Genomic DNA, 15,062 nt, shown 5'->3' on the forward strand with positions numbered 1-15,062 from the left:
CGTGCTAATACTTACTATATTTAGTCTACATTGAAGCAGCTAATAAAGTGTCGATATCCACAATTATAACATTATATCTGTGTGTAATCCATTATAGTTCTGGGGCATTTGGAGCACTTACAGAAAACCTGGTACCGATATGTCTTGGTACCAGGAGACAACGGTGAAGGGATGGCAGGCAGTCTGTAGAGTAGTTTTCATTTCTGCTGAATTCGCAGCTCATAAGGCGTCAGACTCCATTGGTGACACGCCAGGAGGTTACCAAATTGCATGCCTAAGTTTCTGTCTATGCTTCTATAGTGAAGTCTTATGTTAGTAATAGTGGGATGGCTAGGACGTGTGCATGGTGTATGCAGTTGCAGGAGGAGCTGACCGCACTTCACGAACAGCTGAATGACGTATTGGCTAGGTCAATCGCCTTCAGGCTGCTGCCTCAGGGTGTAGTGGTGGTGGCGGAGAAACTGCCGCATTGCATGAAACACCTCAATTATCGCTTGCTTTCACCCACGATCGCTGCCTAATTACCTCCGGGTTTACACGAGGCGATGGATCCGCCTTCGCAGGAGGATGAGTGGCGGGAGATAATGCGTACACGTTGCTCAAGGTGGAGGGCCAAAGTGAAAGCTCGCCGTCTGGCCACTCTCATTCACCCTGCGATTGGACAGGTGGCTGCTCCTGCAGCAAGGTACGAGCAGGCATCCTGGGGGAGAGGTTTACCAGTTATCGATATCTCCAACGTTAGGCGCATTATGAAACCCCTCAGTCAGATATCGTTCAGTGCCAGACAGAAAGTCAATGTTCACTCTCTATGTCGGGCGGGGGGTCCTCATTAGTGATGTGTAGGAGGCCTTGTCTGCCGCTATCGAGCGTGCAGGGTGCTGTCATCTGGAAGCTATGGCCTACGTCGGCACCAACGACGCCTGTCGCTTGGATTCTGAGCCGATTCTCAGTTCATACATATGGCTGGAGGAGGGGGTAAAAGATGTTGGTCTCACGTATGGGGTGCAACTGCAGCTCACAATTTGCAGCATTGTTCCCAGAGTCGATAGGGGTTCTTTGGTTTGGAGTCCTGTGGAACATGTCAACCAAGGGCTTTGTGACCACGCGACGGTTTAGGCTGCAAATATCTGGACCTTCCTTACGGGTTGGGAAATTTTAGGACTCCCCTTCATAGGTCACGCATGCACTACACAAAGGAAGCAGCTATTCGGGTAGCAGAATACTAGTGGAGAGGACATGGAGATTTCTTAGGCTACGTGGAAGGTTGAGGTTCTCTGATCAACATTTGCCAGACGACTCGCAGAGTGCGAAAGCAGACCGCGTTGAGAAAAAGGACAGTTCAACAGTCAAAACTATTTGTAAAAAAGTTCTCGAATTTACCGCCCAACAGGAAACTTCTCACATTAAAATTATTCTCCGCACAGAGAGATGGCTGAATCTTAAAGCATAAAGCTCTGAGATATTTAAAGATTCATGGAATGTAATTGAGAAATCGTATTATACTCCACAGGAAGGGGCGTGTTCATTGCGGTTGACAAAAATGTTGTCTGTACTGAGTTCGAATATGAGTGTGACAGGGAACGTGAAATCAAGTTAATTGATGATGTTATTACCGTCCACCTGATTCCGCTGTGATGGTTTTCGAGTCATTGACAGAAAGTCTATAGTCAGTAGTACGGAAATACCCGGGTCATATAACATTAATTGGTGGCTTCTTGAACCTACAGAGTATAGACTTGCGTCTATGCATTCATGGATTCATTGTGGGGGGTACAGACAGTCTTCCAAATTTCTTTTGAAATTGAAGCTTTTTCCGAAAGTTGTCTCGACAGTTAGTTTTTCAGCCCATATGAAATGGAAATATTCTGGACCCCGTAGTTACAAACAGGCCCGACGTAATCGACGGCGTCACTATAGACACATGGATCAGTGACCAACACGCAATCACTGCGACTTTGGTTACTAAAGTTAATAAATTAATCGCGAAGCCTCGGAGCAAAGAGTAGATACACAGTTGTTTGCATCCCACACATCATTTAGTTCCAGTACGATGGACGTAGAATAATTATGGGGAAAGCCTAAATGGATTGTAAATCATACTCTGGACAAGTATGTAGCGAGTAAGTGGATTTTCCAATATGTTTAAAAACACATTCAGATTTATGAGTCCCTGCACCCCTTTACTAAGTAAAATTTGATTAGCTGGAAGACTCGCCTCCATCACTAGTTTGGATGAGTAGGTGTGAGTATTCAATGAGGTCCAGAGAGCACTGAATGAGGAGCAACAGGCAAAAGACCCACTGTGATGTAGAATGAAATTCTAAAAATGTCAGGAAACAAAGGCTGTTGCACTCTCTGTTCAAACGATAACCCACAAACCATGAAAGACAAAAAAGAATAGAAATTTTTGTTTCTGTAGAAATCTCCTTGCACGAAGCTTGCAACAACTACCATCGTCATACATTAGCGATAGGTCATTCCGAGATAACGAGAAAATTCTGGCCCTACGCAAACTCTCGCTGTGGGTCTAAGGTATCTATCCAATAACGTGTTGACCAGTCTGGAGTGGCAGTAGAAGACAGCAAAACTAAAGCAGAAATTCTCAGTTTCGATTTTAAGAAACAGTTCAAGCAGGAGAATCTTACATACACACAGGCTCCCGTATGGAGGAAATAGTAATAAGTATCGCTGGTGTAGGGAAAGCGTTGAAAGCAAATAAGTCGACATGTCCGGAAGAAATCCCAATTCTACCTTTCAAAGCGTACTCTACAGCATTGGCCCCTTACTTAGTTTGCATTTACCATGAACCTCTCGAGTTGCCACAAACGAACCTTGAATCAGGAGCAACAGGCAAATTCCATATTCTCAGACTTCCGAAAAACATTTGACGCGATGCCACACTGCCGACTGCTTACAAAGGTACAAGCATACGGAACAGATCCCAGTGTATGTGAGTGGCTCGAGGACTTCGTAAGTACCAGAAAGCAGTATGTTGTACTCCATGGCGAGTCTTCATCAGAGACAAGGGTATCGTCAGGCGTGCCCCAGGAAAGTGTAGTACCGGTTTTCGGCACGATTGTGTTCTGGCCGTGAGTGCTAAGGTCGATATTGGCCTCGCCAGAGATACTGGGGCGGCGAGTTGGCGCCGAGAGCCCTCTGGCGACGAGGAGAGGAGGTTTGGAGCGTGCGGAGCGAGGAGGACAGAACGGCAGAGCGTTGGGGTCCGGATGGTCCGAATTGTGAATTAATAATTTTGGCACTCTGTCGAAATTAACTGGTGGTGAAACCGAGACGATGTCGTTTGTGGATGTGTTGACATGGTAATATACAAGACAGCGTGGGCCCATCCTGAACACGCTGTGCAGTAGCATATTCACCCGCAATAAGAACGTCATGGTATTGAGGAACAAAGCAGTGGAATACAGTACATGTATTAACCTTCAGTGACGTCTGCGGTGTTAGTTTACTTAAATGTGTGGAGATTGAGCAGTAGCTGCCACTTTTGAACGAAATTTACGATTGTGTAAAAATGTGTCCAATGCCGGATGGGCGTTGTCATAAAGTAATTACATTTCTTATTTGTGAATGAAATCAGCATGCAGTTTCACTCTTTGAGAACATTTCCAAGAACGTTAAATAACTATCAACACAATATAATTCACAGCTGAAATGAAGTAACACTCACAAATACTGACGTCTCTAGAGGCATCTCCTGGCGGATATGCAACTCGCGTGACACGTCGCTCCTCAAGTCCCCTGTACTATGCTAGGTGTTAGGAGAACAAGTCATGTCATAAGGTCTACAGCTGTAAGCTCCGCCCAGAACGCGCCACTGGATACAGTGGGGAATAAGGACGTTCCATTGGTTGAGACACTCGTATCTGTCCGACCGCCCGGTTGGTGTCACAATAAAAGGGGGTCGTGGGAGGTACGTAATTCCTGCGGCTGCCTTATCGGCACTCTGCTACACTGACTTCTCCTCTACATTGTGTTTGCAGCGACTGAGCTTGTCAGTTTAAAGCACATTTCTCCAATCAGTCTTAAGTATCTGCAATGTGTCACTGATTGATTTTAAACAATGTTTATCAAACTCATACAGACCTAACAGCAACCAGTATTGGATAAAATAAATAGTTCAAACTTTGACAACTCTCTTCAGTTCCTGCAAGTGAAGATTTAATAATGAATTTTTACTAATTTACTAGTTTTTCAGAAAAGTAATACATCCACAAGAAAAGTTTAATATGTAATATTAATAACAATATACAGTCTGAAACGAGTGAGGCAATTACTATACGGGAGATCTCATGTGCCAACGCATGTAAAAGCTTTTTCTGTATGTCTTCAACATATGAGAGGAAAGTTGAAACCTTTAGCTCTGCTCGATATGAAAACTTAAGTTACAGTAATGCCTATATTGTATTGTGATGCTGAGTTATTTCACTTGTCTCTCACTGTTCATGTCACTGGCATGGCTGGAAGGTCACGTCTTACACTACAAACGACTGATTTTGTTACTCATTGTACGTAAACTGAAAGCGCAGTTCGGAATTTCTTCATGGTCCTAGGATTCGAAATATAAAAACGTCAAAATCAAAAAAGCGGATAAAAATTCACATGACACCTTCCTGAGAGACTTTATCCGCTCGTTTCAAGTTAACAGTGGTAGTGTACACTAGATGTGGCCTGAATTCAAGGAAATAGTATCGACCGAAAATGAGTGATTTATACGAAATAAATTAACAAACAAGACAGCAGATCCCCCATGGTACATAAAACAGGTCAGACCACTATTGACCACTATTGTAGAAACAACGAAAAATTATGTCACATTCAAAAGAACGCAACATCCCCAAGATTGACGATCTTTTACAGAAGCTCGAAATGTAGCGCGGTCTTCAATGAGTGATGCTTATAGCAGTTTCCACATCGAAAATATGTCTCGAAAATAGCAGGAAAATCCTAAGAGACTCTGGTCATTTTTAAAGTCTGTTAGCAGCAAGACACAATCAATGCCTCCTCTGCGCGATAGCAGTGGAAATACCATCGATTATTGTGCTGCGAAAGCAGAGTTACTAAACACATCCTTCCGAAATTCATTCACCAAAGAACACTAAGTAGTTATCCCAGAATTCGAATGAAAAACCGCTGCCAACATGAGTAACTTAGAAGTAGATGTCCTCGGAGTAGCAAAGCAACTTAAACCATTTAATAAAAGCAAGTCTTCCGGTCCGGACTGTATACGAGTTAGGTTCCTTTCAGAGTATGCTGATGCAATAGTTCCATATTTAACAATCGCATACAACAGTTCGCTCGATGAAAGATTCGTTCCTTCTCTGCCTCGTGATGACTGGGTGTTGTGTGATGTCCTTAGGTTAGTTAGGTTTAAGTAGTTCTAAGTTCTAGGGGACTGATGACCATAGATGTTAAGTCCCATAGTGCTCAGAGCCATTTGAACCAAAGATTCGTTCCCAAGGATTGGAATGTTGCATAGGTTGTAAGATTACCAGCTACTTCTTAATTAACAATAGACCGATAATGTTATATACGTGAAAGGATACTTATTTTACCTTGATCATGCGTGATGGAAAAGCATCGGCCTGTTTTTGTTTCTCTAAAGATTTCTACTGAAGGGAAGCAGTAGCAGAATAAACGGGAATCGAACCAAGGTTCTATTTGTACTAAAGCAAACTGAAATTACGCAAATGAAAACGGTCGCCAGCCTGATTAGGCAAAGCTGTACGAAGTACTAGCACGGTTCATAAAGAAAGTTGAGTATTGTGATCGACCTTACTTGATACTGAACTTACGTTTTGCAAATAATATACCAAACAGTAGCACAATTTATCGAGTAATGTACCAGTGATTTGACATAAACTACACAGGAGGAATGTTAATGGATATATTCAACAACTGGTTCTCAGTCACACTTACTATCTGCACGTTACACTAGGAAGCTAATGATCATTATAGGCAAATGATTGCCAATGGTGGAGAGTCACTAACTTGGACAAGGGTGTTCTTTTGTCAGTTTCATTACTGGAAACTACTACCACTGAAATAGTTTTCGTGTAATTGTATCTTTTGTACTGATTATTATTGTTATTGATATTCTCAACTAGGAATCCCCTCCTTTTATTATTTAGTTCCGAAGGGACATGTGACATGTGAATCTGTTTTTTTTTTTTGTATTAGTTGTAGCTGTTTCTTTACTATAGTACGCACAAGTAAGAAAAATCAGAGTTTTACTTCTTGACCACTGTTATTGTAGTGTGAAATTTGAGTCTGTCTCAACTGTTAGCATGAAGACCCCGAAACTAGTTTATCAGTAGAGGAGGTTTCTAAGCTGAACGTCTTAGTCGCAACAGAATAGTACTGTTACCTATAAAACACATGATATTAACGCTGTTATTCCTAAACCTCCACAGTAAGTAAATCTTACGCTATTCCTTCAGTTCTACTATCCAGTACCCATCATCTTGTACTTTCCTTACGTAGATTCTGCCTTTCAACCAGTGTCACAGGGAAAAATATAAAAGCGTTACTTCCGGGAATCTTGGTGGCAGAACCAGTGATTATTGGATTTAGATGCCGTGTCACCAGACAGCTACATTGTGCAGGGGCCCAGTCATTCTCGACGAACGTACCCATCTTAGTATCCAAAGGAACGTCTTCTAACAATACTGGAAGCTCGGCTTCTATAAAGCCTAGATAATGGGGCCCTGTAAGACATCGTAAGCTTAAGCACAACTCAACAAGTAGAGCTTCAAAATGATAATGACAACCGATAAATAAACGCATTGAAACTGGTACCACGACACGGCAAATGAAAACTTATCCCTGTAATCAATAACACTGGACACAGGTTTTACTGAATATTTAATTCGAATCAATCTATACTAACACCTCCTAAAATATTTAATATTCCTTTAGAAACTGTCTGTATATTCTGCAAGTCACTGTATAGTGAATGGCGGAGGGTACATCATACCAACATTACTGATTTTCTGTCCTATTTCACTCGGTTTTGAATGAGACAAAAGTCTGCCTGTTAGGCTTATGTTCCTGTGCTCTCAATAATATCTCATGCCTTACCATGAGATTTTCAATGGTGGCAGCAAAACAGTCACACAGTCGGTTTCCAATACATGTCCTGTATATTTACACAAAACGGTTTCACGAGAATTAGGCCGACTTTCTTCTTAAGATCTATATTTACATTCCCCGAGCATTTCTGTTACACGTGCTATGTCAACCTTCTGTGAACCCAGTAGCGCGTCTGTCATTGAACGTATATATTGAACGTGTACAGAGAAGGGCAGCACGAATGTTCAATGGTTTGTTTCATACGTAGGATAATCTCACAGAGACGTTGATGAAACTGAACTGACAGACTCCTCAAGACAGACGTAAACTCTCACGAGAAAGGTCACTTACAAAGTTTCGAGAACCGGCTTTAAATAATGATTCTAGGAGTATGCTACAGTCCCCTATGTATCGCTCGCAAAGGGATCGTGAAGACAGGATTGCATTAATTACAGCACACACGGAGACATTTTAACTATCGCTCTTCCCATGCCCCACTCATGAATAGAACGGGAAAACACTCTAAATACCAGTACTGTGGGACGTACCCTCTACCATGAACTTCGCAGCGGTTTGTGGGGTACTGATGTAGTAGTAGATGTAGAATCGTTCGATGTCTGTTTAAATGTCTACTCAGGGCACTGGAACAATCTATATTATAAGGGGCAGTCAAGTGAAAACTAGACAGATGGCAAAAAGTAAGCACACTGTTTAGGGTTTCAAAAGTAATCATTACAACTGTTAACCCATGTATCCCACTGTGAAACAATATGGTCGATGCCTTCATGGAAAAATGTTTTTCGTTGCCTACAGAGTGGCCAATAAGGAATCACTTCATTTTCGATTTGAAAGTGGGTGGATAACTGCTAAGATTTTTCAATTATTGTAGTAGCTTACTGAAAATGGATGCAGCAGTATACTGCTCACTTTTCTGCACAAGAGTTAAGAAAGTGCGATCCAAATGCAGACTAGATTTCTGCCGAATATCAACTGTGTGAAAGTTGCTAATTCTTGGGAAAAAGCTGATATTGTTAACAGGAAACGACACTAAAGAATATATATATTGAGAGGCCAATATCAAAATACCCAGGCTAGTGAACAAGGGTCTATAAGAGGATTGCGAACTTACACCACTTATTGCCCGAACCGCCCATTCCTGAGCCAAAAATATCCTTTTAGAATGGGAAGAGTTACCGCAAAATATAGTAACATACGACATAAGCGAATGAAAATAAGCAAAGTAGACTAATTTTCGTGTCCAACGATCACTTACTTCAGACACCGTTCGAGTAGTAAGAATGGCAGCATTAAGTCTTTGAACAAGATCCTGAACGTGGGCTTTCCACGACAGTTTACTACCTATCTCGACACCTATAAATTTGAAATGTTCAGTTTGACTAATCATAAGCCCATTCTTTTTGCAGAATTCCATTAATACTGAAATCGCCTGGGGAGAGATAGGGACTCTGTGGAGAAAGTGTAATTGCACCCTAGTGAAACGTCTTCTGCGTAGTCGAAACAACATACACGCCAGCTCCGGGAAAGTCATGATGACCTTTTTCTTTGACTGCACGAAACCACAGCTCATTGACATTCTGAAACAGGGCGCCACAATTAAGGGACAGCAGCATGTGGCCACTTTACAAAAAGTGAAGATTGACATCAAGTTCTACTTCACCGGGCACCATCATTTTGTCGCTGGATAGTGAGCGCCCAAATCCTACCAAGGATACTTAGACTACGCTGTATAAATATCAGTGGGAACCCCTTACACATCGTCCATACTGTCCCGACCACTCCCCATATGCATTTTCATACTTCTGGAGCCCTTAAGAAAGTCTTTCGTGGCCGTTGATCTACTTCGTACGAACAGGCACACGCCTGAGTAAAATCATGATTCCGTAGCCAACCCCAAATGTACTTCCAAGAAGACACTGGCCGTCATGTCTCATAGTAGGATACATGTATTAAGAATTATGGCGATTAGTTTTGAAATAATAAAAAAATTACTTACTTTTGGCCGTGCGTCTCGTTTTCATTTGACTTCCCTTCCACCTATGCGACTATCTAGGAATCCGGAAGCCGGAACCCCCTGTCGATTGTAGGCTGTCTAACTAAAGCCTTCCAGAGGCCGCAGAATCTTAATTTTGTTTATTTTGCATAGTTATGAAACGAATTTAAAAATTTTAAATGATGTCATAATCTTCTTATTAGCAAGAACAATATTATGTTAAAAAATAACACAGTAAGACGGGCATTAAACCTACAAGAGATACTCCCCATCGCATCCATCTCAGATTTTGTGGTAAGTGGGCTCAGTGGACAGCCTGTGAAAGTCTGAAACAGAAAAGTCACGAAAACAGGTATGAGGTGTACTGAACTTTGAAAAAAAAAGCAAAATAGGAACACTGAACGGTCCAAGCATAAGAAGTGCAATAATGAGCGGGCTGACCGTACGACGGCTTTGTGGTTAAGTAATCAGTGTTTGACTGTCAAGCAGGCAAGCCGCTTCATATCTCCATCGTGACAGTTACGACAAGTCAACCGAATCCTCCACCGGAAAACAAGTCTGGTGTGTCATATGCGGCATTAGTGACAGTAAGTGTGGCGTACGATGGGAATCTCTTACCGGCACACCTAATTTGTACACATGGAAAATGAGTGAGATACGCCTCCTTGTCCGATTTAGGTGTTCGTATGAATATGAATCTGATCACTTCCAAGGAAACGATGAAAACATAATAGTTTGTCACATAAGCTACAACAAATGAACGCAACAGTTTAACAATCACACAGTTTCTCTGCGCTGTGTCAAAACATATGTTTTTAACGTATTTAAAATGGGGTTCCGTTTTTGAAATTTTGACTCTTGAACTCCTTTGTTGTAACATAGTTCACACCCGTTTATTTCTTGTTTTCATTTCTGTGAGAGGTGTATGTGGTATCTTGCCTCCTCTCACTGTTCATCACTTTTACTAGCTATGGTAACGTATTCTTACTACATGACTCGTATTCTCTAACCAATGTATAGTAAGACAACTGTGAAGCCTACTGAAAGAGAACAAACAATTAAATAGCAGGACGGACAGTTGATAGTGTTATGAAAAAATAAATAAAAGCAAATGGTACGTGGGAGGTTCTGATCATGGCTCGTCCGCTTCAGCGTCCAACACCGCGACCACTTAACCGTGACGCCACGGCAATTGACATATGCTCACTATTTTAGTCTTTAAGCTTGGACAGACCGCTTTTTCTGTTTCGATTTTTTTCCACAGTTCAGTACACCTTCTTTCTGTTCTCATACTTGATCTGTGTTCAGTTATTGAAGGGCTCTCCACTGGGCCATCTCACCACCAATTCGAGGGGGGTGCGATGGGGAGATTCCTTTGCTAGAAGCTGTGTGTTGTTCTTGAGGCAGCGTAACTGACGGATGCAAATAGCCGAACTTTACTCACCCAGTATTTGCGAATGAGAGAACATAGTGAATTCCAACAAACTTTAAACATAATTTCAAAACTTGACTTACACAGTTAACGTCAAATATTGAACACATTGATTCACTTGTAAAGTAATCAGACATTTGAAGCTGTTTTATGCATTGAAGCGCCAAAGGAACTGGTATAGGCATGCGTATTCAAATACAGAGATATGTAAACATGCCGGTTACGGTGATCGGCAACGCCTATGTTAGACATCAAGTGTTTGACGCAGTGTTAGATCTCCGAAGTACCGATTAAGTGGTATTTTTCCGGACGACCTTTTCAGGGGCTTACCGTGAATATCAGGAACCAGGGAAAACATCACATCTCCATCGCTGCGGCCGGGTACAGGTCCTACAAGAACAGTACAAATTGCGACCGAAGAGAATCGTTCAATGTGACAGTAGTGCAACCCTTCAGCAAATTGCGGCAGATACCAATGCTGGGCCGTCAACATGTGTTAGCGTGCGAACCATTCAACGAAACATCACGGATAGGGATATACGGAGCCGAAGGCCCACTCGCGTACGCGTGATGACTGCACGACGCAAAGCTTTGCGCCATGCTTGGACCCGTCAGCATCGACGTTGCACTGTTGATGACTGGAAACATGTTGCCTGGTCGAACGAGTCTCATTTCAAATTTTATCGGACGGATGTATGTGTACGGGTATAGAGACAAGTTCACGAATCCATGGATCCTGCATGTCTTCAGGGGACTGTTCTAGCTGGTGGAGGATCTGTAACGGTGAGCGACGTGTGCAGTTGGACTTTAATGACACGTACGTAAGCATCCTGTCTGATTACCTACATACATTCATGTCCATTGTGCAATCCGACGGAATTGTGCAATTCCAGCAGGACAATGCGACACTTCACTCGTCCTTAATTGCTACAGAGTGGCTCCAGGAACGCTCTTCTGAGGGCGTGCTGAATAGTAATGCGGGCGAATTTGTGGCGTGGTAACTCTTAAAACTTTTTGGATAAAGCAAATGTTATTAACAATCTATATCTTCTTTAGTTATGTGTATATACTTATTACTCAACACTGCCAGCCTGGCGATGAATACATTTGTCTCAACGAGTGACCATTTTGTTGTTCAAAATGGTTCTGAGCACTATGGGACTTAACAGCTGTGGTCATCAGTCCCCTAGAACTTAGAGCTACTTAAACCTAACTAACTTAAGGACATCACGCACATCCATGCCCGAGGCAGGATTCGAACCTGCGACCGTAGCAGTCGCGCGCTTCCGGCCTGCGCTCCTAGAACCGCGAGACCACCGCGGCCGGCCATTTTGTCGTTAGAGAGCCACAACCGCACCTCTGCTTGTACCACATCATCATTATCAATGTGGAGTTCTCGATAGTGTTTTGTGTTTTGGAGGCAGATGAAAAACACATGGGGCCAAGTCGGCAGTGTATGCAGGGTGATCGATGTCAGTGAACCCAGTGCGTCGGACTGTTGCAGAAATCGCAGCGCTCATGTGTGGCCTGGCATTGTCGTGCTGAAGGAGAGGGTGCTCCATGTGTGGACGAACTCTCTGAATCTGAAATTCGATTACAGCACAGTGTTTCTCAAGCTCCGACGTAGGTACGTGATACATTACCATATCAGACGCTACAGTTCTTTGCCCTCTAGCGGGGAAGGGCTGCAAACGCGTAGACATGAAGAATAAATATGTAGAATGTTAATAAAATCTGGTTTATTTATACAGATTTAAGAGCTTTCACATTAAAAATTCTGAGGGAATACTTATAGCACGACCTCGTAGTAGTCTGGTGACTTAACATTCTGCGAAAGGAATCGTTAATCCAGTGTTGGTGCCTTCAGGTTACTTTATACTTGGAAATATTAGACCGTTATTTGACCTTATTATTCAAAATTTGCAGATGTGAACTAGGTGTTCTTTCATGTTTTCAGTTCATGCCCCAGTCGATACTGGACAGGTTAAAGTCATCACCCACAACTACTGTACGCTTTTGGTATTTCCGTGACATGGAGTTTAGGCCATCTTTACATGTGTCTTAATCTGGTGGTCGGTAGAAATATCCAATTACTAATGGAAGTCCACCGACCCAGGCTACACTTGCCCGTATTAAATCCAAAACGGGTTCATTTCGGACCTTAATAGATCCAGTGCTTCTGTTTGGCATTAAAATCATTTTTCCTCCTTTGACGTATAACCTATATTCCCGATTAAAGTTCTTCGGATTGTCAAAAATGCTCTCTGCTTCCTGTTTCAGCCGATTCCCAGTTGCTAGGATGGTGTGGAGACGTCTGCTTTCTATGAGAGACGTGAGGTCTAGGACTCTGAGGCGTATAATCCAGCTGTTAACAACTAACATATTTAGTGTCACATCTCTACATTTCCCTTACAGTCTGTTGAAATAGTTGCTTTATCTGGCATTGATTTTTCCAATGGGTTCCGGCCGTAGTGGCCTAGCGGTTCTAGGCGCTGCAGTCTGGAGCCGAGCGACCGCTACGGTCGCAGGTTCGAATCCTGCCTCGGGCATGGATGTGTGTGATGTCCTTAGGTTAGTTAGGTTTAAGTAGTTCTAAGTTCTAGGGACTGATGACAACAGATGTTAAGTCCCATAGTGCTCAGAGCCATTTGAACCATTTGATTACAATTTTTATTCATTTAATTGGTTTAAATATGATACTTTTAATTTCTAATACTTTGTCGCATCATTTTCATCATCGTATTGAGTTTGTTATTTTTTCTTATATTTCTTCCTACCATTCTTTTTCTCGTTTGGAGTCTGCCTGTGTCACCTATAATCTGCAACCAAGTGTCCACCAGGGTTTCTCATCCGTTGGTAGCACGACAGCCCATGTGGCCAGTGTGAGTGTACTTTCAAGTAACAGTTTAAGGTAGCGAGAAATTACAGTTTGCTTTTAGCACTGAAACGGAAACTTTTCTGTGTTGAGTTTGCTTATAGAGCTTACCTTTAACCGCTGTGAATAAAGCGATAGTTGTTTTAGTTGCGTAGCAGATTAATGACCGTAGTTCCCTCGGATACACTGCACACCAAGTGGTTGCGGCGAGATTAGGACCTGAGATTAAATTCAGAGGCGCAATACGCGTCGTCTGCCGCATTTCAGTCATTGGTCATTTAAAATCAGCTGTCGACACAGCATCTGGCATTTCCATCATACCGCGCGGCGGCCAACTCCAACATTGCTGCACGTTACACATTAACAGCATTTGTGAACTGACATGCCGTCTTTGAGTCCCTGATAGCCTAGCGGTAGCTGGCACACGATGTTGCAACTCTGTAGAGACAAGTGGCGGGCCTCAACTGTCAAGTAATTTTAATCGGGTAAGTGAGTTACACATGAAAGTAATCGATCCATAATAAGGTCTTAAAGGGCCCCAAAACAAACTATTATGTAAGTATTACGCTTTCGTGAATTTATACTTATCTAGACCTGATGAAATTTGGATTCAGCTGTCTACTTTCGGTTACCATTCTCAAGGAACTGTTATGGTTAGAGTAGTCTCAGGTTTTGTAGCCACTCACTAGCCAAACTCTCTGTGTTCTATGTGACATAGCAGAAAGTAGAAGCAAATTAGAGCTACTTATTTCAACGGAAACAGCCTGATATCCTCCAACATTAATAAATCGCTCACTGAGGACGCAATTTTTGCATTTGTTATGTGTTTCTTCCGTAGGACTAATACGTCAATGAAGTTACATCAGCTCAAAAAGCGCACAGATTGAGAGAAGAAGCGAAATACATAGAAGGCGTTTAGGGATGTCAATGTAATTTCGTACACGTACACACGATCTACCCCTATGTAACTGATTAAAGATGCAGTTCTCTGCGATAGCACAGCTACCAGAGTGCATTAGTGTTGTTCGGGTGTAGCGTCGTTCGTGTTTAGTGTTGTTACCAGGTCTGGTAAGGTGTGTAACGGCCATGAACAGCGTCAGATGTTGAGTGAATGCGGTGAAGGATGCGGGGATGCCACGTATTGGTGTGGGACAGCGTTATCAGTACCTAAAATTGGCCTCACTGTGGCTTTCCATTTGGTCGCCTCGTCGAATCGTAAAATATCCCGATTTTTTGGGCATTCTGAGATGACAATGGTGCATTGATGGACTGTATAGGAATGTGAGGGCAGGCACACTTGCCGTCGAGGTTCCGGTCGACCGCGTTTGACCGTCACATTGGAGGCCGCCAACTGTGCACCAAGCTCATCGTAACTGCTTAACATCTTCGTCTACCATTCAAGAGCAAGTAATAGACTCCCAGCAACATTATCTGTCATCCTGGACCATAGGTCAGAGACTATCAACAGCCAGACGAAGGCGTTACAGTTCCACGCGCAGCCTGCTGTTAACACAACACAAACTGTTGCATCTCAACTGGTGCCGTGGCCTGGAAGCACGAGTGAACGATGAATAGCGTCGTATCGTGTTTAGCGATGAATCACGGATCTGCAAAACCGCAAATGATTATCGTTGTCCATTTTTTAAACAGGACAACGC

This window comes from Schistocerca serialis, chromosome 3 (genome assembly GCF_023864345.2).
Source record: "Schistocerca serialis cubense isolate TAMUIC-IGC-003099 chromosome 3, iqSchSeri2.2, whole genome shotgun sequence".
In the NCBI taxonomy this organism is placed as follows: Eukaryota; Metazoa; Arthropoda; class Insecta; order Orthoptera; family Acrididae; genus Schistocerca; species Schistocerca serialis.